Source organism: Pseudophryne corroboree, chromosome 12 (genome assembly GCF_028390025.1).
Source record: "Pseudophryne corroboree isolate aPseCor3 chromosome 12, aPseCor3.hap2, whole genome shotgun sequence".
Lineage (NCBI taxonomy): Eukaryota > Metazoa > Chordata > Amphibia > Anura > Myobatrachidae > Pseudophryne > Pseudophryne corroboree.
The window spans coordinates 148238932-148266225 of NC_086455.1; the positions used below are offsets into that span (position 1 = coordinate 148238932).

At 44.3% G+C, this 27294-nt stretch overlaps 1 long non-coding RNA gene across 1 annotated transcript in view; it reads left to right on the plus strand.

Annotated features, from left to right (window-relative positions):
- Nucleotides 1–10597: 10597 nt before the first annotated feature.
- LOC134981037 (uncharacterized) overlaps nucleotides 10598–27294 on the plus strand; it is a 54010-nt gene continuing 37313 nt past the window's right edge. The window contains exon 1 of the long non-coding RNA XR_010190506.1: nucleotides 10598–10668. This is a non-coding gene — a long non-coding RNA (uncharacterized LOC134981037). The remainder of the gene's footprint in view (nucleotides 10669–27294) is intronic.

Consider the following 27294-nt stretch of genomic DNA (forward strand, 5'->3'; position numbering starts at 1 on the left):
AAAACGCGGCGATCAGGGCCTCCTCATTCCAGTTTAACTCTGAAGACAACGTGCGAAACTGAATAGTATATTGACTGACAGGACGTAAACCTTGACGTAGACGGAGAATCTCCAAGGATGCTGAGGTGGTCCTGCCTGGTTCGTCAAAGATTCTCCGGAAGGAAGATACGAACTCTTTGTAATTAGAGAAGATAGGATCCCCTCTCTCCCATAATGGTGATGCCCACTCCAGAGCCTGACCGGAGAGGAGGGCAATAATATATGCAACCTTAGAACGAGCTGATGGGAAACTGGCAGACATCAGTTCAAACTGGATCTCGCATTGATTCAGGAATCCTCTGCAAAGTTTTGGAGTTCCGTCAAACTTACTCGGAGAGGGTAACTGCAAGCGGGACGTAGGCAGCGTCACAGGAGAAGCTGTAGTGGTAACTGGGACATCCGGGGTTAGACTCTGGACTTGGGACGTTTTAATAGCCGTATGAAGAGTCTCTAAACGGTCTGCCATAGTTTGCATAAACTGCACTATTTGTGTCTGTATAGACTCCTGGTTTTCCAGACGGGAAAGGATATCTGACGTAGCACCGCCTCCTGCGAATTGGTCACTTGACGGATCCATGTGGCCAGTGCTTACTGTCAGGTCCGGGTGTTTTTGTGAATCCGTTAACCCGGAACCAACCACAGGTGTAGGTGCTGGGCTATGAAGAAAGCAGGGAGGACGAAGAAAGTTCCGATTCATATATTTATTCAAAATAACAATTCAGTAAAGGGTTAACTGACAAGTTGTTAATCATCATATTATACTGAAGTATTGCAGGAATAATATGCAAGAGAAAACTCAAAAATAAATAAAAGAAATGTTCATGGAAACATATGCAAAACAAGCTGATGAATAAATGTTGGATTGTCCAAATATAAACAAGCTTTGATGCTGAACTGCAGAATGTGATTAACTGGATAATGCAGACATGAAGAGATAACTGTAAGGATTTGCAATGGAGTTTTGAGAGTTAACTGAGAGACTGTGAAGAATTATCCTTGTTATGACAACATAGCAAATATAAACAAGCTTTGATGCTGAACTGCAGATTGTGTTTAACTGGTTAATGCAGACATGGAGAATTAACTGTAAGAATTGGCAATGGAGTTTTGAGAGTTAACTGAGAGACTGTGATGAATTATCCTTGTAATGACAACATAGCAAATAAAAGTACTGAATTGGGTTACTTGCGGGTTCCGGAGATCACTGTGAAACTGTAGTAGAAGACAAGGTGATGAATGGGTTAAATGCAGAGTTGAACAAACGAACAGCTGAGAGAAACGGAATCCTCCAGACTTTGAATGATAGGCAGACTGACAAGGTAACCTCATGCAGGACACTGGGAATCCAACTATTTCCAATAGGAGTGCAATTAACTGACAGCACAGCGGAGAGCCGGTGGATCTTTCAGCAGTGAAGGCTGCAGACGGACCTCTGGGAACGGAGGCGATATCTGGACCACGGGAATCACACAGGAATGCACGGAGAGAGCTCAGAGCTAGAGCACAGCTTTGATACAACAAAGCACTGGCCCAGAGTAACATAATCCCAGCCTACTTAAAGGCAGCACAAGCACGGGATTGGCTTACACCTGCCCACAGGTGTTTTCACAAGTGCTCTGTATTAGCTATTTGGTCTCCAACATGGCCACCTCCTATACAGCAGACACACCGCAGTGCCTTAGGCCATCTGGTCCCCGCACTCACAGTTCCCAGACTCTGCATTACCTGTGCCATTGATCACGCCGTGTCCCCACATGGGCGCACAGCACCGCGAGCAACCGCACTGGCAACGGATGAACCCCAGAACCCGCAAAGGTGAGAGACCGGTTCGTGACATAGACCCATCTGTAGTTATCAGAATAGGTCTACTACGTTACGCCGGCGCTTGGGATCCCGGTGCCCAGCATACCGTCGCAGTGATCCCGACCACCAGTGTGCAGGCAGCGGGGTGAGCACAAAAGAGCCCCTTGCGGGCACGCTGCGCTCGCCACACTGCGGGCACGGACACCCCAAGAGGGAGAATAGTTGTCGGTATGCTGGCTGTGGGGATCCCGGCGCCGCTATGCTGAGTGCCAGGATCCCGACAGCCGGCATATCAAAAGCCTCCCATCAGAAAAGCGGTGTATGTTTAGTAGGTCAGACTCTCCCCAAGGGGCATTTGCAAAATGCAAAAAGTGCCCGATTCTGGTTGATTTTTTGACAACCATGTCCCAGGTCTGGGATCATGGCTCTGCGATATCTCGTCATTGTGGCCAGTGGTGCAAGGAGAAATCTTTTCTTAGTGGTACTGATAGTAAAAATTGGTGTGATCACGTGTCATGAGGGGGCATGGTAACATGAAACTAGAGGAGTGGCTACATGACAAAACGGGCATGGCCACATTATGCCACACACTGTAATGCCCCTAACACATTATGCCAAACACCGTAAAGCCCATTACACATTATGCCACACACCATAATGCCCCTAACACATTATGCCAAACACCGTAATACCCATTACACATTATGCCACACACCGTAATTTATTAATTTATTAACAGTTTCTTATATAGCGCAATATATTCCGTTGCGCTTTACAATTAGAGCAACAGTAATAGAACAAAACTGGGTAAAAACAGACAGACATAGAGGTAGGAAGGCCCTGCTCGCAAGCTTACAATCTATAGCCCCTAACACATTATGCCAAACACCGTAATGCCCATTACACATTATGCCGCACATTGTAATGCTCATTACACATGCCACACACCGTAATGCTTATTACACATTATGCCACACACCGTAATGCCCATTACACATTATGCCACACCGCAATGTCTTACATATTATACCATACATCGTAATGCCTATTACATTTTATGCCACACACAGTTATGCCACTGACACCATTTTATGTCCCACACACAAAAATGCCCCTTATAAATTATGCCCCAGTGGTGGGCTGGTGGTACTGAGTACCACCACCATATTTCTTAAGTGTATTCCGTATGTTGTGAATTGCGACATTTTACAGTTGGTTGGGCCACAAAGACCTAATTTATTTCCAGAGACAGATTAACAACAAGGCTGTAAAGCATACTTGCCTACTCTCTTGGAAAGTCGGGAAGCTCCCGAAAATCGTGTGGCACTCCCTTCTCCCCGAGGGAGTGGGCAAGTCTCACGCATCCTGCTCCCCCACTGCTGCTCCCCCCACTCACCACCACCCACACTCCCGCGGCATCCCAACACACAGGACATGTGGGTGGGGCGATGATGCGATTTGCGATAGATCGCCCCGCCCCATATCCACATGGCATCTATTGGGAATAGTAACCAGTCTACATTTGACTTTTTGAACCCTTTGACCTTTTGTGCATGTTGACCTTAACTTCTGTCGACCTTTCATCTTTGAAACTTTTGTACCTGTCTGCCTAATGCATGTTGAACATTTGTTGTTGACATATTGCCTGGCGACCATAACAGTGTTGATTTATTATATCACACCCATATCGTAGGGAGGTCCATGCAACATGCTGCAAGTATGATTTGTCTGCCTCGTGCACACAAGGTGCATGCCTTGCTTTTGGAACTGCCAATGTAAAATCAGTTTGTGCTTACTTCTGTGAAAATAAGGGACTACAGAAAGACCCTGGGCGAGATGTACTAAAGGAAAAATGCGGTAAAACCCCCGAAAATGGGAGTTTTACTGCATTTTTAAATTTACTAAGACCCTACCGCCGGTTTTTTGCCGACCAGGGTATCGCCATCTTTGTATGGCGATACCCTATAGAAGCCTATGGGCTTCTTATCGCCGACCGCCGCCTCCACCGCCCCCGCCGCAGATGCCTCCCCCCCCCCTCGGCATGCCTTCCTCCACATACCGGAAGGTAATATGCACCTCCCCCTAGCAACGCAGCCGGAGGTCCTTCCGGCTGCAGGGGGGGGGGGGGAGGTGCCGGGGGCAGCCTGCTGCTGCTTCCCGGCATGCACTCAGTGTGGAGACCCCTGGGAGGTGACGGAGACCCCCCGCAGACCACCTCACAGGTATCGCGGGGGGCCTCCATCACCGCATTGCGATATTGATCGCATATGCTAGTACATATGCGATCAACATCGCTGCGATAAGCGGCGAGGGGCGGCGATGTATCTTAATACATCCCGCCCCCCGTCTGTGTGCCCCCTTCTTCTTTAGAATATAAGCTTCCACGAGCAGGGCCCTCTTCCCTCATGTGCTTTTCCATTTCTGACTAAATCTTCTTTTCAATACTCCCTTTGGCGGCACCAAATCCCCCAGTTTCAGTGTCGTCTGCTGACGCAGCTATGTTTATATACCCTGTACTTGTCCTATATTGTCTTAAACTGTAAGTCACTGTTTTCTTGTTTTGCTTATTTGTTTATGTACTCTGTAACTGGGCGCTGCGGATCCCACGTGGCGCCATATACTGTAAATAAAGGATAATAATATTTGAAAATGTGCATGATGGAAAGCATTAGGGGCCTATTTACTAAGTATTGGAGAGAGATAAAGTGGACGGTTATAAAGTAACAACCAACCAGCTCCTAAATGTCACTTTTCAACCAAACTAGCAATTCAGACCTGATCGATGTTGTGTATTTTCCCACAGCGTGCAATCAGATCTGAACTGCACGTGCGCATGCACCGCAACACGCAGGTGCGACGGACCGCAACAACGGGGATCGCCGGTCAGCGACGGGATGGTGCAATAAATCCGATTGCACGGGTGTTCGCAAGGAGGAGGCCGTTTGTGGGTGGCAACTGACCGTTTCCAGGGAGTGATCGGACAAACGCAGGCGTGTCAAAGCGTTTGAAGCGAGGTTGTCTGACGTCAGCTCCGGCCCCGATCAGCAAGAAGCAATCGCAGCGGCTGAGTAAGTCCTGGGCTGAGCAGAGACTGCACAAAATCAGTTTGTGCAGCTCTGCTACACATCCGAACGCACACTTGCTCAACGAATTCACCCTCCCCCTGTAGGCGGCGACTTTCTGATCGCAGGGCAGCAAAAAATGTAGTGCAGCGATCAGGTCTGAATTACCCCCTAAGGCGTATCCCATCTTCATATACACAGTCTTAAGTTCATCACAACAGTGTAGATATATTTTGTTTAAAAAGAGGAAAAAACCGCGCTGATGCCGGGATTTATGTGTTTAAGCTGCCCTGAGCAAAAAGATAATTAAATGGATACTAACAGATGTGTTAGGAACAAGGCGCTATTGACAATGTGTAATGTGTTTTGCAGCAATTAAATGTTGCAATACTGTAGTGCAATACCTTAAAAAAAAAAGGATTAGTAATTGTTTACAGCCCTTTATTTGTTTATTTTCGGTCCTGCCGGATTTTTGTGCTGCCGGCTCTTTGTCCCGCTAGTGTCTCTGTGCGGGATGGTCCAAAACCCTGTCTCTCCCTAAACTACCCACCTTATGCTCAGCAGTGGTGGGACGGGATCTTGACTCCGGGCGGCTGGGTATTTCTTCTCCGCAGACGCTACTTGCTTCAGCCGCGTCTCCTGTGTGCCGTACTGTACTGCTGCGGCCGCTCGGGATCCCGGCTTGTAAGACGGACGGGTGGATGTGTTTCTTCTGTGCGCTCTGTATAGATGAGAGTGCACGGACCGTGGTTTGCTTCCAACGCGTTTCGGGCTGCACGCCCTTTATCGAGGATGTCACTGGTTTAGCCTATCTTGTTATTTATAAGAAAAACTTTATTGAACAATTGTTTAAAAAACCGGGAGTCCCTCCCCGGAAATGAGGTAGAAAAAAGCGGGTTGCACATGGCCCAGTTAAAAATTATCAGGTATTGCACTTGAATAATGTGATAAAGCTGTAAAAAATTTATATAAGAAAAATAAAGAATAAAAAAGACATATTGCATTAAAAACCGGGATTATGTGGTTTTCATTTTATTATGGAAAAATAGATTATAAATGTTTTTAGCAAAAAACATTTTTTATAAAAAATTTGTATATAATAAAAGTATATATTTTTTTATGAATTTTTTATTTTTTTATTTTTTTAAAAAAACATTAAATTCTATATCCACATTGAGACCAGCAGGTTGTAGGGTTTGGAGATTGAAAATCCACTCTGTTTCTTTCTTTTTTAATGAAACCGAGATGTTTCCTCCTCTCCAAAATGGTTGAATTTTTTGGATTCCCAAGAATTTTTGTTGTGGTGGTCCAGAAAGTGTTTTGAAACACTATGTGTTTGTAGTCCTTTCTTTATGTTATTTATGTGTTCCATAATTCGAGTTTTTAGTTTTCTTTTGGTTTGGCCTACATATTGCAAGTGACAAGGGCACTCCAGCAGATATATGACTCCTTCTGTATTACAACTAATAGCATCTTTTATTTTATATTGTTTTTTTTGAAACATTAGATGAAAATAGTTTCTCTGAACGTGTGGATGTGCTATTGGTTGTCTTGCAAGCTGAACAGTTTAAGCAAAAGCTGTGCCCCACGTTTTTTGCTATTCTTTGATTTGTTGTAGTTGACGGTATATAACTTTTGGTCAATTCCTGTTTGAGGTTTCTTGCTCTTCTGTAGATTACCTTTGGCTTCTCGGGGAGGAATTCTGCAAGCTGTGTATCTAATTGTAATATGTGCCAATGTTTATGTAAGATGTTTTCAAAACAACGATGTTGGCTATTGTACTGAGTGATAAATGCCATTTGAAACTCATTTGATTCCTGTTTTGGTTTATATTGAATTAAATCATTTCTTTCTATGCTTCTGAGTTTTTCTATTTCTTGTTGAAGACTTGTGTCCTTATATCCTTTTTCTGCAAACTGCTGTTTTAGTTGGTCGACTTGTGTGATGAAATCTTCTTCTTTCGAGCAGTTCCTTTTCATACGTCTGAATTGTCCTCCTGGGATATTCTTGGTCCAGTTTGCGTGATGGTTGCTATTCCCTGCAAGAATACTGTTACTGCTAACCGTTTTTCTGTGGGTCCTTGTGTGTAGTGTGTTGAGTTATGAAAATTTCTAGATCCAGATAGACTACCATTTCTTTACTGAATGTAGAAGTAAATTCCAAGCCATATGTATTCTTCTCCATGTGTTCTAGGAAGTTCTTTAAATTTTCTTCAGTTCCATTCCAAATGAACAACAAGTCATCTATATATCTTTTCCAGATGAAAAGATTCTCTTTATAGGGGTTGTTGCTCCAAATGTTTTCTTCCTCCCATTTTGCGACGAAGAGATTTACATAACTTGGTGCCATTGAAGAACCCATTGCTGTGCCTTTTACTTGATTGAAGAAGGTACCTTCATTCCAAAAATAGTTCTTATGTAGAATTAATTCTATGCTCCTCATGATGAAATTAATCTGTGCATTTTGTAAATTGGTGCTGGTAGATAGGAAATGTCGGGTAGCTTCTTGTCCGATGTCATGGGAAATGCATGTGTAGAGAGATTTAACATCACATGTGCATAGTATATAGTTCTCGCACCATTCCATGTCTTTGATGAGTTGGAGTACTGCCATTGAGTCTTTCAGGTAACTTTGTTGATTGCACACTAGATCTTGTAGGAAGGAATCCACATATTTGGAAAGATTTGATGTTAAGGATTCCTGAAACTATTGGTCTTGCTGGTGGATGGCTGGGATTTTTATGTATCTTTGGGAGTCCATAGAAGGTGGGAATTATTGGATGTTGAATATGAAGGTAATCGAACTCCTTTTTTGTAAGTATACCTAATTGTAACCCTTCATCAAGTAGGTCATGTAATTCCAATAAGTAGGTTCCAGTGGGATCCGTGCTAAGTTTCTGGTAAGTGTTGGAGTCTGATAGTAGGTTCTGGATTTCTTTCATGTACTCACTTTTTACCATGATGACTAGGCCTCCGCCTTTGTCTGCGGGTTTTATGACTATAGATTCATCCTTCTTAAGATCTTCCAAAGCCTCTTTTTCCTTTCGTGACAGGTTGTACTTCTTTTTTTCTTTTCCTGTTAGTTTCCGTAAGTCCTGTTCTATCAGTTTCTCAAATGTCTCAATATGGGGCCCCTTGATGTGTGACGGAAAGAATGTAGATTGTGGTTTCAAATGGCTGTGTTGGAAATCATCTTCTTCCATGTTATTGTGATTATTCAGCTCTTTTTTGTTGAAGAACTTCTTCACACATAGTTTGCGCACAAATTTCTGGGTATCTACATACAAATCAAATTGATTTATATTGGAATGTCCGGCAAATTTTAAGCCTTTTTGAAGCAAAGTGATATGTGCCCCTGTCAATGTTTTCTTGCTAAGATTGTAGATGCCGATTTCTCTAAGATCTGAAGGAAATTCATTCTCTCCCTCATGCATTATGGATTTCTTCTTCTTGCCCCCCCGGACCCCCTTCTCCTGGGGAATCTTCTATCCGGGTTTTTTTCTGTGGTGCATTTTTCCCGTCTGGTGGTTTTCCTAATCTCTGGGGAGATCCTAAAAAATCTTCTTCCTCACAAGACTCTTGTGAGGAAGAAGATAGAAGATTCCCCACTGGCATTCCCAACCTCGGTCCTCAAGGCACACTAACAGTGCAGGTTTTAGTGATATCCATGCTTGAGCACAGGTGACTCAATTAGTACCTCAGTTATTTGGATATAACCACCTGTGCTGACGTAACAGGTAAGTGGAATGTCTATGCAGATGCAGGTGTCGATAGACGTACCTGGATTCTTCACCCAGGATCACCTTTTGGAATGGATCTCACTGCTGGAACCTTAGGCAGAGGGACGAAGAAGCACAACCCCAGAGGACCCAACACACGAGTCACCACACGTTAGGACGGTGACATGAAGATTTATTATTCAGGAATAAACTGGTCACCGCTGTGGAATTAATGGGTTAAAAGGGAAATACAATTTCATGTAGGAGGAACAATCCGCACAAGGATATACAATAATGTGACAAGCATTAATATAAATACACAATGGACTAGGATAACACCTAATACCTGTTACACTGACTCTAATGTGCTTTTCAGTTACAGTACCATAATATGTCCACCTGGTGGCAGTGTAACTTTAACTGACCCTGCAAGCTATTGCTGACTAAAGCATATACTCAGTTCGTAGCTAACCTTAGGTAGCAAAAGGGTCCATTTAAGTTTTGGGCGTGTAAGCACCCTACAAGTTGCAGTCTCAAAGGTAGCAGGTGAAGCACCGTCAATAGCAGAAGTTAGCACAGCTCTGAAATGTTAAATAGCAGGCAGCAAATAAGCGGTATGGGCAAGTAGTTCAATGAAGAATAAAGGAGGGCATGCAGATTCCTAACATGGCTCGGTCAATATGAGGGCACGCAAAAGTTGGCAATCTAACAGAGAACCCTTGTATGCAAGACATCATTACCTGGCAATGGCTCTACCTTGAGTCTAACGTAGCGACGCTTTAGGGTGAAGCATTACAATGCACGTCAGGCACACTTCTGTAAACTGTCGTAGCAGATGTGAGTACTTGCAGACAGTATAACAGCCTATGCAATTGAAGTCTTGCAAATGCTTAATAGTAACAACATGCGAGTGACAGGTTTTAAGTATGGTGTTTTAAGTAGTCTTGGGTTCGACTGGCAACAAGTACAGGAAGTGAGTCCTGTATTACAGGACCTAATGCGCCTAATTCGTAGCAAGAGTCATCTTACCAAGTCCCAGAGAGCCGTTGCTGACCAGGAATTGATCAAACTGTTATGCCACCAAGACTGAATCCACCTACGACAGTGCCTTGTCGTCCGAACCAGCCTTAATCCCGGCAACCACCAGCCCACCATGTCGTACCTAGATAGCATGTTGCTTAACGCCTATCACAGTCATTGGGGCACTTCGGGACCCAGAAGACGAAGGCGGTACACCAACAGAGATTCTTTTGTGTCTGGATGAGATCTGATATCGACAAGTGGTGATTGCAGGATATGTAATCTGAAGAAATCGACTGACTTATCCCAAAAGGATTCTCTACATCCGATCCAGAGACCCGTTGGACATTTGAGTACCGTTCCCCGTGATCAGGTGAAGCTCTGCACTGTAGAAGTCCCGGCAGTAGAGAAAGAATCACCTTTGGCAGAAGGGCGGGGAACCCCAGGGGGCATTCCAATCCATGACCCCATAGAGCTCTTACTAATTATGGGTAGCACAACTCTGAGCTCAATGAAACCGGTAGCCCCAAGACCCAGGGAAGAGATATCTATTGAATGTGATGACACACTTTGCATTGTACCTGATATGGCCGAAGGAGTGCTAACCCCAGTTCCTAAGAGGCCATAACGCAGTACAAGAGGTACGCTACCTCTAAGGTACCGCAATTAAAATGTTATAATGCAGTATGCTTCTTTAACCACTGCTTCTGTATATACATATGTAACACTTCTCCCACTTCTTGAGTATCAGGGTCTATGCAATCTGGCGTGCCAGATGTTACGATATACCCTGGTTTGCTTGGGAGAACCTTACCCTGTAGGGGTTGGGGTATTGTATGTGTTGCAGGTTATAAATGCTGGAAATATCTCTAGGTAACTTTTAAAGATATGACCATATATATGTAGAAGATAAGGTAGTCAGCTCACCTTACTAATCCGGTAATGTTCTTTGGTTTCAGGTTTCGTATATATTACAATACTCTCTCAGATCAGGATTTCCCAGACACAGTGGACCCGCTAGATGAGGTAAGTAATTTTATTTTCTCCTTACACAGTTAAATATTCAGGTGGCCTTTTAAACTCGAATAAATATCAATTTAGCAAATATAACACTTGTACAATTCTATATTACAGACAGAATGCATGCAATATACAAAAAAAATATATATATCCCATAGTCTAACAGACTATGGACCCGGAATTTAAGCTTAAACTCTTAATCTTAACCCCTGCGCAGGTTGAACCTTTAAAAAATAATGTGATCACGGTGTCACTGACTGTAGTAGTTATATGATACTCTTATTCAGTTTTGGTATCCACCAATAATGAGTGGTATTCCTGCTAATTAACATATGTTATATCTATCAGTCACTTTTGTTAGTATCTGCTATTCTTAGATGTATCTTGTTTGCTATCACTCTTGCTAGAGACTGGATCCAGTATACATGGATGAGGACTAGTCTATAAAGGCTAAGCTGTTTATACTTTCAATACAGAACAACAGTTAGATGAATGCGAAGGATGCTTCTAGATAGTATTCATTAGTCTTGAATCCGGTAAGGGGGTCAACGCTATAATTCCTTTCGGCTATCCTTTACTGTTAAATTGTGGAATTAGAACAGAGTTCTCCGCTTTAGTGGACGAGAGTCTCTGAGGATCACAGCACTAAGGGTGTGTACACACGGTGAGATCTTTTCTTCCGATTCTGACTATATAGTCAGAATCGGAAGAAAAGATAGTGCAGATCGCAAGGTGACAGTCACCTTGCGATCCCGATCCGATGCCGATGCGCGGTCGGCATCGGCAGAAAAAATAGACTGTGCAGGCAAGTCAATCTTGACTATCTCTATAGAAGAGATAGTCAGGATTGACACTTAGCCAAAATCGCACAGAACCAGGATCGCAAGTACACTCATTATGTGCTTGCGATACCGGCTAAGTGCCGACCCGGCCCCCCGTCGCACAGTCAGAATCGGTTAAGTCCGAATCTCACCGTGTGTACACACCCTTACACTATGCTGGCACGGCAGGGCAAAGTCTGTATTTAATATCACTTTTCATTTACTGAACTGAATAGTTATATAGATACTTCTGATATAGCCAACAATATGATGGGTGACCATTACAAAGATGATATATAAACTATTTTAACATGCAGGCTGGTACATGAGAAACCATAATGCATTTCCGAGTATAACAGTCCATTTCTTTATAATGTGCCACTCTCACCACCGTACCCCTGAATATTCTAGTCTCCTCCACTTTATACGAAAGGGGTAGATAAAAAGCTCCTACGAGAGGATGCAGTAGAACTAAACCTTTAATAATATACAGTTAATTATAATGGTGTAGTAGTGAATAGAGAAATCTAATTTATTCTCGCTCGACTCCTCCTTCCCCAAAGTTACTGCGGAGTGTGGGCTTATTATAAACAGTACCAGTGTTGCTACCTGACTATGATAGCATTTTATCCAGGGATCTAACACTTTAGATTTTGACGCTTTAGGCTAGCAGTGTTTCTTTCCATAATACTACTAACGCTGATGACATTATGAAGCAGAAGTCCCCTTTACTATGACTTTCATTAATCTCCAGCTCCTGTGGTCAAGCTGTAAAATCTTATTCCCAGGATTATTACCCTGCAGCTAGCTGAATCCGGTTCAGTAAAAGTGATCCTCAGCCAATGATCAGTCTATGGAGCCTCCCCACAAGGTCCCTTCAGCACTGCACTCTGGGATTACGCTTCTCCCCTCTGTCACTTACAGTTAACATCAGTTGCCTCCACTATACTGGCAGCCTTGCAGGCTGGTGCATCATCCCCTCCTTGTCTACTATGGAGTAGGGAAAATGGGTGATTTAAGTGAGAGCCGTCTCTCTTTGGGCATCAGCGCTGTATTCTCCCGTACTTACAGGTTCGGCTCTCTTCAGGTGCTGGGGAGCTCCAGACAGCTATTTCAATCCATCTCTCCTCCCCCTGACTCACTAGCTGGAGCGGACCTTCTAGCGGCTATTCTCCGTCTCTCTCTATGAAATGCGCTAGCCGTAGCGGACCTTCCAGCGACGGTCTCCCCCGGCTATTTCACTTCCAGCTCCTCCGGTTACTGCGCACACCTCCGGCCACTTCTATCTCTCTCCGAACGGCTCCTCTCCTCTCTCGCTCCCGCTGCGTCACCCTCTCAACCGCTGCTTCACGAGCTCTCCATCTACTCGTGCTCTCACTCGTTCCAGACCTTTCTCCTTGCAGTCCCTCACCATGTCCACGAGAATACTCCCCTTGTAGTCAATTACAGCCATCATTCCTACCACCCACACAATATATATATATTACAATTGCACAGCTATTTTAGAACCTACCAAGCCTCTATATATTCCATTTTCACCAAAGGGGGTACACATACTTACCCGGCGTCATGAACAGGATGGGTAGTAATTGAAGCTCAGCAAGGGGAAAATTAGGGGACCTTACTCATGTCTTATCCAGTCCGACAGTTGCCTGCAATGCATATCCTTTGTAGTACAAATTAAGGGGGTCCAGTTCAGAGTGTCACACTGAGGCCTGGATATCACTAAAACCTGCACTGTTAGTGTGCCTTGAGGACCGAGATTGCCTGTTCTAGAAGAAAATAGCTACAATCTGATTCATTGCTATGGGCAACTTCTCCACTCCACTGTATAAACCTGTACTTTAGTAAATATTCCCCTTAAAGAAATAATGGTAAGAAAATCCCTACAAGCACCAGCAAGCTATAGCAGTCATAGGGAAGTATGATGCTGAAGACAGGCCAGAAGGCCTGATGGCCTGGTTGAGGAACTCTGCTCAGCCGCCAGGCACCAAGAATGATGAAGACGTGCTGCAAGGTTTGTGGCACGCCCATTTGAGACGCAACAATGCCCCCTTGTCACGAGTGTACAGTGCCAGGGCTGATTTAGAACCCCTCTACATCCCTGGTTGGCAGTGTGTACAAGAAATAGAGAAGTTAATTTGGTCAGCAGACAAGAGTGTGGTTTTGTGCTATGGGAGATGTACTGTATGGGGTTTAGATCAATGGACGTAGTAAGTGTACCATACTTGCCTATTCTCCTGGAAAGGCCGGGAGGCCCCCGAAAATCATGTGGTACTCCCGGCGCCCGGGGAAGTGGGCAAGTCTCCTGCATCCTGCTCGCCCCCCCCCGCTACACCCCCCACTGACTGCCACCCACACTACAGCGGCATCCTGTCACACAGGACAGGTGGGCGAGGCGACGACACGATTCACGCTAAATCATGTCATCGTAGCCCTGGCACCCGCTTTACAATGCCGGTAAAGTGGGCATTGTAAAGCAGGGAGCGGTACTACGATGAAGCAATCACATCACCACGCCCCCGACACGCCTCCTCCACGCCCCCTTGCTGGAGGGAGCAGCCAGAAAGAAGGCAACTATGATGTAAACAGGTATTTGACATTTAAATTAGATTTGCTGGACCCACATTTGTTTGATACCTTTGTGCAGAGTTTTGTGAGATTCACTTCAGCTTTTAATGCCAATTTTTAGCTTTAGTTTGTGCTTTATATCCCTTCTTCAGATACAGAAATCCATATGCAGGCTCATTTAAAGATATGGGGTGGGATGTACTGAGCGGAAAATGCGGTAAACCCCCTGTTTACCACATTTTCCTGATGTACCATCCCCCGGCCGGCAGGTCAGTGCCGCGGCGGGGTTCGCCAGCTTTAGCTGGAGATAGTCCATAGAAGCCTATGGGCTTCTCTCCGCGGCGCTGTGTGAGGGATCCGATCGGATCCCTCCCAGCATGCCTTGCGGCCACCCCCGTCACCCTGTGCATGCGCAGACTGACTCCTGGGGCCGAATCCCAGAAGTCAGGCTGCCGCTGTGCATCGCGGAGGACAGCTTTTATCGGAAGAGCTGTCCTCCGCAATGCTGATCGCATATGTAAGTACATATGCGATCAGCATCGTGGCGCAGGGCGGCGATGTACAGTAGTACATCCCGCCCATTGACTTGTAAAGCAGCAATAAAATCATAAGCCATATCAGCCATCCAGTTGTCTTCAACTTCAGCTACATTCTGCCAGGGGTGTAGCGAGGGTGGCTCCGGTGGAGCGCCAGCTCCGGGTGCCAGAAAAGTTAGTGGCCGCGCCACCATCTGCCCCCTTCCTCCACCCGCTATACTGCGACCCACTATACAGGCAGCCACAGGAGGAGGATAAGCAGAGGGACACACACTGACTCGAACTCAGAGACTACAGTAGGTAGGGAACAGGGCAGGCCAGAGACGACAGCAGGAGACACTGACAACCAGCAGATGCCAAAGCTCTGGTTGTCCTCTTTATATGTCTCACTGTCTGCTTATAGCTGTGCAGCAGGGTTACTTTTGTCCTGTTACACCACTCTCTGCCCCAGCTGCTGCAGTACCTCTTTCAGCCCCAGCTGCTGCAGCACCTCTCTCTGATCTGGCTGTTGCAGCACCCCTCTCTACATTGATGATGCAGCACATCTCTCTGCCCCAGCTGATGCTGCAGCACCTCTCTCTGCATATGAAGCTACAGAGTAACACGTATACGCGGCTCGACTGTGGTGTAATGTGTATAAGCGACTCTACTGTGTTGTGTAACGTGTACAAGGGGTTATACTGTGTGATGTAATGTGAATAACGGACACTACTGTGGTATAATGTGAATAACGGGCAATACTATGGTGTAATGTGAGTAACGGGCAATACTATGTGGTGTAATGTGAATAACGGACACTACTGTGGTGTAATGTGTATAAGCGATTCTACTGTGTTGTGTAACGTGTACAAGGGGTTCTACTGTGTGATGTAATGTGAATAACGGACACTACTGTGGTATAATGTGAATAACGGGCAATACTATGGTGTAATGTGAGTAACGGGCAATACTGTGTGGTGTAATGTGAATAACGGACACTACTGTGGTGTAATGTGAATAACGGGCAAAATACAGGAGAGGGGGCGCCGAAACATACCCTTGCTCCAGGCACCATGGCACCTTGCTACACCTCTGGCTGCATGAACCAGCGAGAGGTCTCACAGTCAGCAGAACTCTCCATTTCACTAACGGAATCTATGCAGCACTTGAAACGAGCACATGAACAATTCCCTTTGATAAATGCCAGTAAAGAGAAGGCATGCAAACAGATGAGCAAGGACACAAAGCTGTCTGACAAAGATGTATACACCAGTAAAGATGTACAGTATATATAATATATTATGGTATATATACTGTATATGATATAGAGAGTAATATCTACACACAACTCAGGACATGCATTAATCATACTTCCACTGGCTATGCATACAGAGAATGTGCTGGAGCAGTTTTTAAATACATATTCATTCCAGCTGTCTTGTCTGACAGATGAGGAAGCTCATGCGATTTGAGCAAACGTTGCTATAGAATCACATCTAATAAATCTGCATGTTATCAGTTAGTTAGATTATAGTTTTTCAGGCTATAGTTTGATAAAATACAGCATTTGTGGACTTTCCATGTGTAAAAGTCAATGGGGGTCATTCAGAGATGATCGTAGCTGTGCTAAATTTAGCACAGCTACGATCATTCACAGTGACACGCGGGGGGACGCCCAGCACAGGGCTAGTCCGCCCCGCTTGTCAGTGCCGGCCGCCCGCAGAAGTGCAAAGGCATCGCACAGCGGCGATGCCTTTGCACTTCAAGAGTAGCTTCTGAATAGCGCAGCTTTAGCGTGCTGGCCGGGAGCTACTCATCGCTCCCCGGGCCGTAGCGGCTGTGTGTGACGTCACTCAGGCGCTGCGGCACTCCCCCCGTTCGGTCCGGCCACGCCTGCATTGGCCGGACCGCACCCACGAAACGGCTGCAAAATGCCACCATTCCACTCCCCCCCCCCCCCCCTGCCCAGCGACTGCCTCTGCCTCAATCGGGCAGAGGCGATCGTAGCGGGCCGACGGCCTTGGCCATCTGGCATGCGCCGGCGCATGCGCAGTTCTGACCCGATCGCACCGCTGCGATAAACTACAGCGCGCGATCGGGTCAGAATGACCCCCAATGTGCGGTTTGGTTTTTACAAAATCGAACACAAAAACCTCTTAATCTTACCTGGTAAACCTGTGGGGACGGTACCGGGATCCCGACACCTGGATGATAAGTAGACTAACCCCCACCCACTTAGCCTTGCTTCCGGTAGCCTGACCCTAACCGCCCCCTGCCACCACCCCCACCCCGCAGCCTAACCCTAAACCTATACCATATAGGCTGGCTGATGTAATTAAAGTGCTGAATTTGAATCTGGCTGCATATTTAAACTCACTGCCAGCATAACACAGTGCCAGGTTCAGCGGCGAAACCTTTGAGTGGTGGGCCCAGGTGCAAAAATATACTCTGGGGCCCCCTCCTCTGACCCACCTCAAGTTCCTAATATGGCACACCAGTGGGTGACAGGTGACTGGTGTGTTCCTATATAACACTGCAATATCATACCTGTGCCCAAATCATTTCCAACAGTGGGAACACAGTGACCGCCGGCCTGCCTGTGCCAGGGGACCCCACCCCCTGTGCGCTCCTCAGTTCGGCACTTAGTCAAGCAGGCAATGACAGCTCCAATTACATTGGCTGTGAGCTGCCTTTAATTAACAGACAGCTGTGATTCAGGAAGAATTCCCATCTCTGTGAATTAGAGGCAATATGCGCCTGTGAACATCAGCGCTAACAGGCAGCAGTACTCCCCTATCAGTCTGGCACTGATGCGGCTGCACACAAGGTCAACCCTGCTGCCCTGAGGTAAGGGACAGTTTCCTCAAGCAGTGGGGACCATCCTGCTCCCTTCTATGAACCAGTTGTCTGACTTTGCTTAAAATGGTCCTGCGGTGACTCAGGGTAAAAATCATTGCTGGTCTGGGCAGCAGTGGGCCCCTTAGTCCCCAGAGGACCTGCTGCACCAATGGTATTTCCACCTCTGGCCAGATGATGAAGTCTACAGTTGCTACAGCTCCAGGTTTTTTTTTCAATAAACTTTAAAGTTCCAGTCCTTTGCCTGCCTTGCCATCTCTAGTCCTCACCTGTGCCCCTGACCTTTCAGTCTGTCCTTTGCCAAGGCCATCCTAACAGCATTGTAGGCCCGCAGGAAAACAAAGCACTGGGGCCCCTATCCATCCATTAACAGGAATAAAAGAAAAAAAGCATAACTTACCCTTCCTGAGGTCCTGTGCACCTATGCACGTGCTTCCATGCAGTGAATGGCTTGTAGCACTCTGGTTGAAAGCCATTAACTGTGTGGCTACAGACTGGGATGCAAGTGGAGAATGCTGCTAGGCTGCAATGAGGAATGCCCTTCTACTCTGTGGAATGTCCTACCATACACAATAAGACTCTCCCTTTGGGGGAGACGTACTAAGCCCTGAAAAGTGATACATTTCAAGGTGATAAAGTACCTGCCATTCAACACCTAACTGCCATGTCACAGGCTGGCTGGTACTTTATCACCGTGCAATCTATCACTTTTCAAGGCTTAGTGCAATTCGTCTCTAGTCTCCAAACCTTCAAGCGTTCACTGAAAACTCACCTCTTCAGGCAAGCTTATCACATTCCAGAATGGCTCACCCAACCTTCATAAGCATTCCTATCTAGTTACATCCCCTCTGTAAAGTCCACACATATGATACCCTCACATATTTCTCTTTCGTAACTTTCCCATCTTCCTGACCCCAGGCCAACATCACTGTGTGACCATATCATACAGCCCACCAAGAACCTTTGCAATCTGGTGGACAACAATGCAATAGATAGCACCTATTCTTGTGTATCAATGCCTATTTCCCCATAGATTGTAAGCTTGTGAGCAGGGCCTTCCGACCTCTGTTTTGTTTTATGATTGTTGTTTCCAATTGTAAAGCACAATGGAATATGGCTTTTTTTCTGGCAAGCTGATGTGCAATTAGGCAACTCTGTGCTTGATACATAGCACAAATTGTTTATTTACCTTGTGTCAAAATGGAATTGTAGATTCAGATTTTTGTAAGTAGTATCTCTTACAACCTGTACATAAATTCTGTTCTGTGGAAACCACGTTTTAGTTTGTATGTCCTCAAGTCTGCAGCATGTTCAGCCACCATATGTGGGGCAACAAAGGATAAGTTGATTTTTGAACAGTGTGGTATCCGTCTCTATCTTGGAATAAATGTAAATTATATTATAGTCCTCTTCCGGAAATAACATTTTTGGAGGTTTCACTGCTTTTCTCATATTCACCAAGCTCCAGAATGCAGTACATCCCGGAGCTTGGACACGGTGAGCAACACCATCTTTACATGGCGTTACCCTACAGAATCCTATGGGCTTCTTTCATGTTTTCCCTTGAGAGGTATCCAATCAGATCTCTCCTAGCACTCCCCATGTCATGTGCATCACTCGATGCATACACGAAAGGACTCCCGGGTCCTAAACCGGGAAGTCCTTCTATAGCAATGGACAGTTCTTACCGGGAGAGCTGTCCTTGTGATTTACTTCAAGCATACAGAATTAATAAACAACGTTATGCTTGCATGGCTGTGGGGGGGGGGGATCCATTGCCTGCAAAATATGATGCATCATGCATCCCACCTTTCTTTGTATGCTTTCTGGAATACCAGTAGCCAGGCTACAGATGTTTTTTATGTATAACAGATTATTTTCTCTTGGAAACAAATATTCACCAATAATCTGTTCCTCTAGAGTTAGTGGTGTTTTCAACTCAGGTTAAGAGTATTTCTAGATGCAGAAATAGGTAAAAAAATACCCAAGGGTATTCGGGCGCTGTGAGGCGAGCTGGTTGGCTAAGCAGCAGCCAATGATACCGGGAAGTCACTCCCTGGAAATGGATAACAAAAAAAGAGGAAGGCTGCGCTGGCAGAGGAAAGAACAATATAAACCACTAATGTGTAATTTAAAAAATTTATTATAAAACAGTATTCTTTAAAAAAACAGTACTTCTGTGCAAGATGATGTGCCAAATATATGCAGAAGAAATGGAATTCACCAATAATATGCAAAAATTGGAGTTTACCCAGAGATGGTTGTACAGGATTGGTGGATTGTATTCTCTAAAGTCCGTTCCGTATTTTGCCCATGAATATTATATCCAGTTATATTCCAATAAGGAAAGTCCCCTTTAGATGTTACTGAAGAGAGTCCATGGAAAGATTCCATATACCGCTAGAGGATTGATGCAATGTCCCATAAATAGTGAGTACCTCATGCAATGCGGAAGTAGGTTGGTGCCTCTCTCAGACTCCTCTGGATAACTGGTCAGCGGAATGGGCTGGTTCGGGTCCAATTCAGAGATATCCTGTTCCAACGGGTAAATACCTGACGCGTTTCGCTGCATAGACCTTGCAGCTTTTTCAAAGGTGTCTTTGAAAAAGCTGCCAGCCCATTCCGCTGACCAGTTATCCAGAGGAGTCTGAGAGAGGCACGAACCTACTTCCGCATTGCATGAGGTACTCACTATTTATGGGACATTGCATCAATCCTCTAGCGGTATATGGAATCTTTCCATGGACTCTCTTCAGTAACATCTAAAGGGGACTCTCCTTATTGGAATATAACTGGATATAATATTCATGGGAAAAATACGGAACGGACTTTAGAGAATACAATCCACCAATCCTGTACAACCATCTCTGGGTAAACTCCAATTTTTGCATATTATTGGTGAATTCCATTTCTTCTGCATATATTTGGCACATCATCTTGCACAGAACTACTGTTTTTTTAAAGAATACTGTTTTATAATAAAAAATGTTAAATTACACATTAGTGGTTTATATTGTTCTTTCCTCTGCCAGCGCAGCCTTCCTCTTTTTTTGTTAAGAGTATTTCTAAAAGGCATAGAAAAGCAAGGTAAAGCAATGCTAGAACAGAAATCTGATCAAGCTCCAAAGTAAAACACAGGCAGGAAAGATAAGATCTGGGCTGGTGCAGATCAACCAAACACAAAAAAAAAATGTCTATGCAGAGATGCGCACACCCAGGTAACAGCAATATAGCCAACAGTATAATGGACAATTAGTAAGTGTAGCAGCAAGAAAGGATATGTTAGAGAGCATCAACCCAACAACTTATGAAAATCAAATACAACATTCCAACCAAATTTCATACCAAACGAAGGAAAGGGTTCTTCACAGTAAGGGCAGTAAGGATTTGGAATTCCCTGCCTGAGAAGGTAGTAATAGTGGACTCAATCAATATATATGTTTAAAAATGGATTAAATTCCTAACTGAAAGAAAAATCCAAGGATATAGCATTTAAAGTGAGTGTATTTTAGAAAAAGCATGAATTATAGTTGTTAGTTAGACTTAATGACTTAACTTCACCTGGGTCACTATAGTTAAACTAGAGTTACATACAGATTAGTGTAAGAATTATAAAAATAAAAAAAAGGTTGAACTAGATAAACATTTTGTCTTTTTTCAACCTCAATAACTATGTTACTATGTTAACATTTTAATGTTCACCATTATATCCAGATTTTTTTCTTGTACAACTGCTGTTCTTCTTTACGCATGTAAAATGTGCTAAAAATTTACACCCAGTGTACTCTTTAAGTTAAGCAAGACATAAATGTACTCTGTTTTTATCTACCCACCTATATTTTTGTAAACACAATGAACTCTGCAAACGTTTTGTGACACCCTTCCATGTTCAGAATGTACCCCCTTCTTTAATATGGTGTAATGGACTTGTTTGTGGCCTTTATTAAACTTTTGTTGGGATTTTACATTTTTTTCATCTACTATCTGCACTGGACGGAGAAGAGTTTGTGAGTGGCGGAACAATGACATCACAAAGATACCATGATAGGATTGATGACACCCGTCATAGAGCGTGATTCAAATCTTAGTGACGCCGACAGCCACTAGATGGTGCCCAATGGAGCTAAAGCTCCATGGGGGCACAATCGGCTGCCGGCGGCTACATTTAAAATCGCACCCGCTGGGGGTGGCGAGCTGAAATGTATGAAAAGTGATCCATTTGGGCTCCCAAATGGCACTTTTGCCTATTGCAACTATTAGTTTAGTCAGGTATAGCCGTGATTAGCGCGATAGGGGGCATCAAATGAATATCGCCCCCGTGATCTCCTGTCACTTTAGACATCTTTCGGAGATCCGGGGCGATAACATTTGAATTCCCCCCATAGTGTTAGTTGGGGTACGCAGTTAGGTCCACATGCTGTAGTTATCTGGGAATACACATAATTACCATGTTGTGAGTTTTGGGATACACCCACGTCTGCATCTCATATAACACAGAGAAACCATTACGTGCCCATACTAATACCTCTGAGTGTAAGTTGGGTATGCCCACTGTCTTCCTTTTGACCCCTATTTTGGATTGAATCTTGATGATACCTTGATGTGTTTATTACTCTCACTAATTCTGTGAGTTGGGTACGCTGTTACAAACATCTAAGGATGTAATGCTTTCAGCTTGTGCATTGGATCTGGGGAAATGCACATACTACACATAGGGCCTAATTCAGACCTGATCGTAGCAGCAAATTTGTTAGCAGATGGGCATAACCATGTGCACTGCAGGGGGGGCAGATATAACATGTGCAGAGAGAGTTATATTTGGGTGGGGTGTGCTCAAACTGAAATCTAAATTGCAGTGAAAAAATAAAGCAGCCAGTATTTACCCTGCACAGAAACAAAATAACCCACCTAAATCTAACTCTCTTTGCAAATGTTATATCTGCCCTCCCTGCAGTGCACATGGTTTTGCCCATCTGCTAACAAATTTGCTGCTACGATCAGGTCTGAATTAGGCCCATTGTTTTTTTTATGCTTGTGTCTTTTATATCTATTGCGTGATTACCACGAACAAGATTCCAGCCAGAGGAGAACAACCAATTCATACGGCTTCTGGGTGATGAACGTTGGGCCTAATTCAAGGCTGATCGCAAAAGCAAAATCTTCCTCTAATGGGCAAAACCATGAGCACTGCAGCTGGAGCAGATATAACATGTGCAGAGAAAGTTAGATTTGGGTGGGGTGTGTTCAAACTGAAATCTAAATTGCAGTGTAAAAATAAAGCAGCCAGTATTTACCCTGCACAAAAACAATATAACCCACCCAAATTAGGCCCTTTGTCCACTAACCGGGATGTACTGTATAATTGCTGTAACTAACTTGTTCACTTTGGGGTCAGCACCATGGGTATTGCCTCTTTTCGCCTACCTGTTTTATATATATATATATATATATATATATATATATATATATATATATATATATATATATACTGTATATGGGCATATTTGCAGTTATAAAATGTGTGATACAGTTGCCAGGTTTTAATGTTTAAGACTCTGTGATAGTGTAGGACCTGCATGAAGGTGGTGTACCTTGGCGAGCGGTTAGCAGGCTTCCGTGCATTGGCCAATTCACTAACTAAACCCCCATCATTTATTTATTGATGTTGTGAGGATAAGTGATCTTGCTATCGTGAGTGCTGAATTTTCTGTTTGTATATATTTAAGTAGGTGGCTATGGGCTACATGCACCCCACCCTATGAGTGGTGAGTGCAGACATTGCACACCGCTTCTAGGGTGGCGAGTGCTGTGGTTTTATATTTGTTTATATATATATATATATATATATACATATATATATACATATATATATTTATATCAAACTAACTTCCAGTAGGGAAAGTTTAAATTCACAATATGCAATAGTAGTAAGACCCTTAGAGTGCCCTCAGAGTGGGGGTAGGTAACAATCTCGCTGACTCCGTGGCGCGCTATCAGCAATGTTTAGTCACTGCTGTGGCGGATATAGAGGAGTAAAAGTTGTCTACATTGACATGCCTATTCAACGCTTGGGGCTGATTTATAAAATGGAAGCCCCAATACTTAATTCCTTTTTTAGTTTTTATTTACAGCATGAAGCCAAATTAGGCAAAAAATCTGTTGAGTAAAATGACATTTTGAATACAGCTGCTTATATATATATATATATATATATATATATATCTCAGTACAGCTACCTCCCTGGGTGGGCACCATCACACTGCTCTAACATAATACTCCAGAGGTAAATATGTGTTCTTAAAACCTGTTTATTACACTTCCATAATGATATTTTGAAAAGTCTACCTGTGTGTACAGTTTGTAACATACTTGCCTACTCTCCAGGAAAGGCACTTCCGGCTACCCTGGGGAAGTGGGAAAGTGTCCTGTATTCCGCTGCCCCCGATTTGCGCTAAATTGCACCATCGTAGCCCCACTTCATCCAATGCTGGTAATGTGGCCATTCTAAAGCGGGGGGTGGGGTAACGATGACGTGATCATGTCACCATTCCCGCTCTGGAGGCGGAAGCAACTAGAAAGTAGGCAAGTATGGTTTGTGACAAGTTTGCTTTGCGTTGTGTCTGTTTAGGTGGATCATTCAGAAGGGTGAGCCCTCAATAAAATGGAATGGACTAACTGCATTGTATACCAGGGGTAGGCAACCTGTGGCACTCCAGCTGCTGTGGAACTACTAGAGCCGTAACTAGACTTTTGGTGCCCTGTGCCAGAAAGATAATTGGCAGCACCCTTCCCCTATTTTTCCAGTAGAGACATAAGTCGCATGCGCAGGCAATGGGTTCGAATCCCGGGTATGACAGCATCTTGAAATGCAATAAAGGATAGTGTGAATGAATAACAAAGAAATCTCAAGTTAAGTTTATGAATGTTGTATAGGTATAAGCAACAGAAGGGGTCAGGGTAGAGGAGGGGGGCAAGTTGTGAGTGAAAATAATTAAAACAAACAATTGGCAAGTGCCGCCAACAGCGCCCCCTATCCTGCAGCATTATGTGCAGTGCCCCCTCCACACACACCTAGTTACGGCCCTGGGAACTACATATCCCTGCATGCCCTGCCAGAGTTTTTAGCTAGCTTTAACAGCAAAACTGAGGCATGGCTTTCTGGGAAGTGTAGTTCCACAGCAGCAGGAGTGCCAAAAGGCATACTTGCCTACCATCATGCAAGTTTTGGGAGGAGAAGCCCGGAAATGAGACCATAGAAGTAAGTATGGCCCAAGCATACCTCTCTACTGGCCCATTTTTCTCAGGTCAGTTCTATTTTTCTGGAACTGTCCCGTTGTACCACCCTCGGGTTGCAGTGTGCCGTGCGGGGAATGATAAGTATTAGGTGGCAGAAAACAGCGAGATTTGGTGCAGTTGAAGACTATTAAAGTAAGAAAAAGATAAGCACATGAGGATAGAGGGCCCTACTCATGAGAGCTTACATTCCCGCAAAGACATGCCCCTTTTTGCTGATCTTAGAAGCCAAGCAGTGGAGGGCCGGGTTAGTACTTGGATGGGAGACCACCTTGGAACACCCTGGTACTGCAAGAAATTTGCTGCCTAATTGTGTATCACTTAAAAAATACATATTGACTCCTATAATCCAGTACCACCCTCGGGTTGCAGTGTCCCGTGCTGGGGAGGATAAGTATCAGGTGGCAGAAAACAGCGAGATTTGGTACAGTTGAAGACTATTAAAGTAAGAAAAAGATAAGCACATGAGGATAGAGGGCCCTGCTCATAAGAGCTTACATTCCCACAAAGACATGTCCCTTTTTGCTGAGGCCATGCCTCCTTTTTGGGAGGTATGGCCAAAGGTTGTCAACCTTTACTACACTGTGCTATAGGTAAGGTAAGATAATGTGCTCATAATACTCTGTTACAGTGAAGTACGAATAAGGTATAAGTTACACTTTTTACTAAGTTTGTTTTTCAGTACCTGTATGTACAAGACCTCAAGAAAACAAATTAACTTTTATGTTCTCTATTTTGAACAGTGGAAGAGTTCTGCTTGGAAAGACCTGCCAGGACTCCCACTTACATACTTTCAAGTGACCTGCCTTATTAAAGACATTCATTCTTTGATTGCATTATTAACAAGGAGATATAATCCTGGAGGAGGCTTCTTCAGAGGAAAGGGAAGTAGAGAGGAAATCTGGCAGCAGTGTATGATTTATAAAAGCCATTTACCTTGAGAAAGCATAATTATGTTCATCTTTATGGATTCACCAGGTGAGCGGAGAGATGGCTAATCAGTTGTATGACATTGAAAGGACAGAATAAAATCAGGGGCATCAGCCCACGCAGATGCAGTATAGAGACAAAGAAGAAAGAGAGGAAAAAAAGCTGTTTAAATAAAAAACAGAACTGTATAACTTTAGAGAAAAATAAAAGTATCAGGGAGAATACTGCTGGCAAATTGTCATTGTATATCCATTTTTATAGGCTGCTCAGTCTCAGATTTCCTTGAGTATTGGAAGTTGTGATAATGATAATAACTTTTAGAATTCGAGAATCAAAAATCATTGATGATTCAAAACAGAGACGTAGGGGTAAATTTACTAAGATGGGTGTTCTATTTAAGATGGGATGTTGCCCATAGCAACCAATCAGATTTCAGATTTCAAGTATTATCTTCTAGAAGGTGCCAGATAAATGAAAAGTAGAATCTGATTGGTTGCTATGGGCAACATCCCATCTTAAATAGAACTCCCATCTTAGTAAATTTACCCCGTGGTATTGTGTGTAAGATGCTTTCATCAAAGTTTTAAATGGACGGTTCCATTCTAAACTATAAATTTGAAAGGAATCAGGTGTGATCTCACTAATAACTGTTCTATAGCGCACCTCGGTCCTGGGATATTGCTGGGGCAACATGAGTCGTGTCAATGTAAAAGGGTCAACCGGAGTTGTGTGTCCCGGGTCCTTGATCCTGGCGGGCTGCAGTGTGAAAGATGCAACCAGGGTCACTCTACCAGTGTATTGTTAATGCTTGTGTAACTTTAACTCGGGTCAACCCTTTTCACACTGACACAAGGCCCAGGTTGCCCCAGCAATATCCTACCTGAATCCAGGCTCCTTGCCTCGGTGTGAAAGGCTTAGAAAGTAGAGATGTGCGGCGGGCACTTTTCGTGTTTTGTGTTTTGGTTTTGGTTCTGGATCCTTGCTCGTGTTTTGGATCTGGATAGGTTTTGCCAAAACCACCCTTTCGAGTTTTGGTTTTGGTTTTGGATCTAGATGATATTTGAAAAAAATAAATAAATAGCTAAATCACAGAATTTGGGGGTAATTTTGATCCTACGGTATTATTAACCTCAATAACATTCATTTCCACTCATTTCCAGTCTATTCTGAACACCTCACACCTCACAATATTGTTTTTAGGCCTAAATATTGCACCAAGGCAGAGGCGTCACTTAGGCCTTATACACCCGGTGCGGCACCGCCAGAAAAAAGGGGTGAAGCGTCGTGAGAGGGGCGGGGCTTAGCTTCCCAGCCCCCGTTTTTCGTCACTTGGGGGGTTCGGGAGGTGCGTGTTGCCTGCCACAGAGTGCTTTTTCTGCAGTGCCGGCTCCTACATAGTGACAGAAGCCTAGTGCTGCACATAATGTAACAGTGCAGCACTCGGCTCCTGTCACTGTGCAGGAGCCGGCATTTTGGTGTCACCCCTCGGCTGGTGACACCTGGTTGCGGGCCGCGCCTTCCTTGTAACGACACTGCACAAAGGTAGCTGTATGACTAAGCTAAGCGACACAGCACCACTGAACTTATATGGCAGCACCACTGGACTGGATGTATACGGCAGTACCACTGGACATATACAGCAGTAC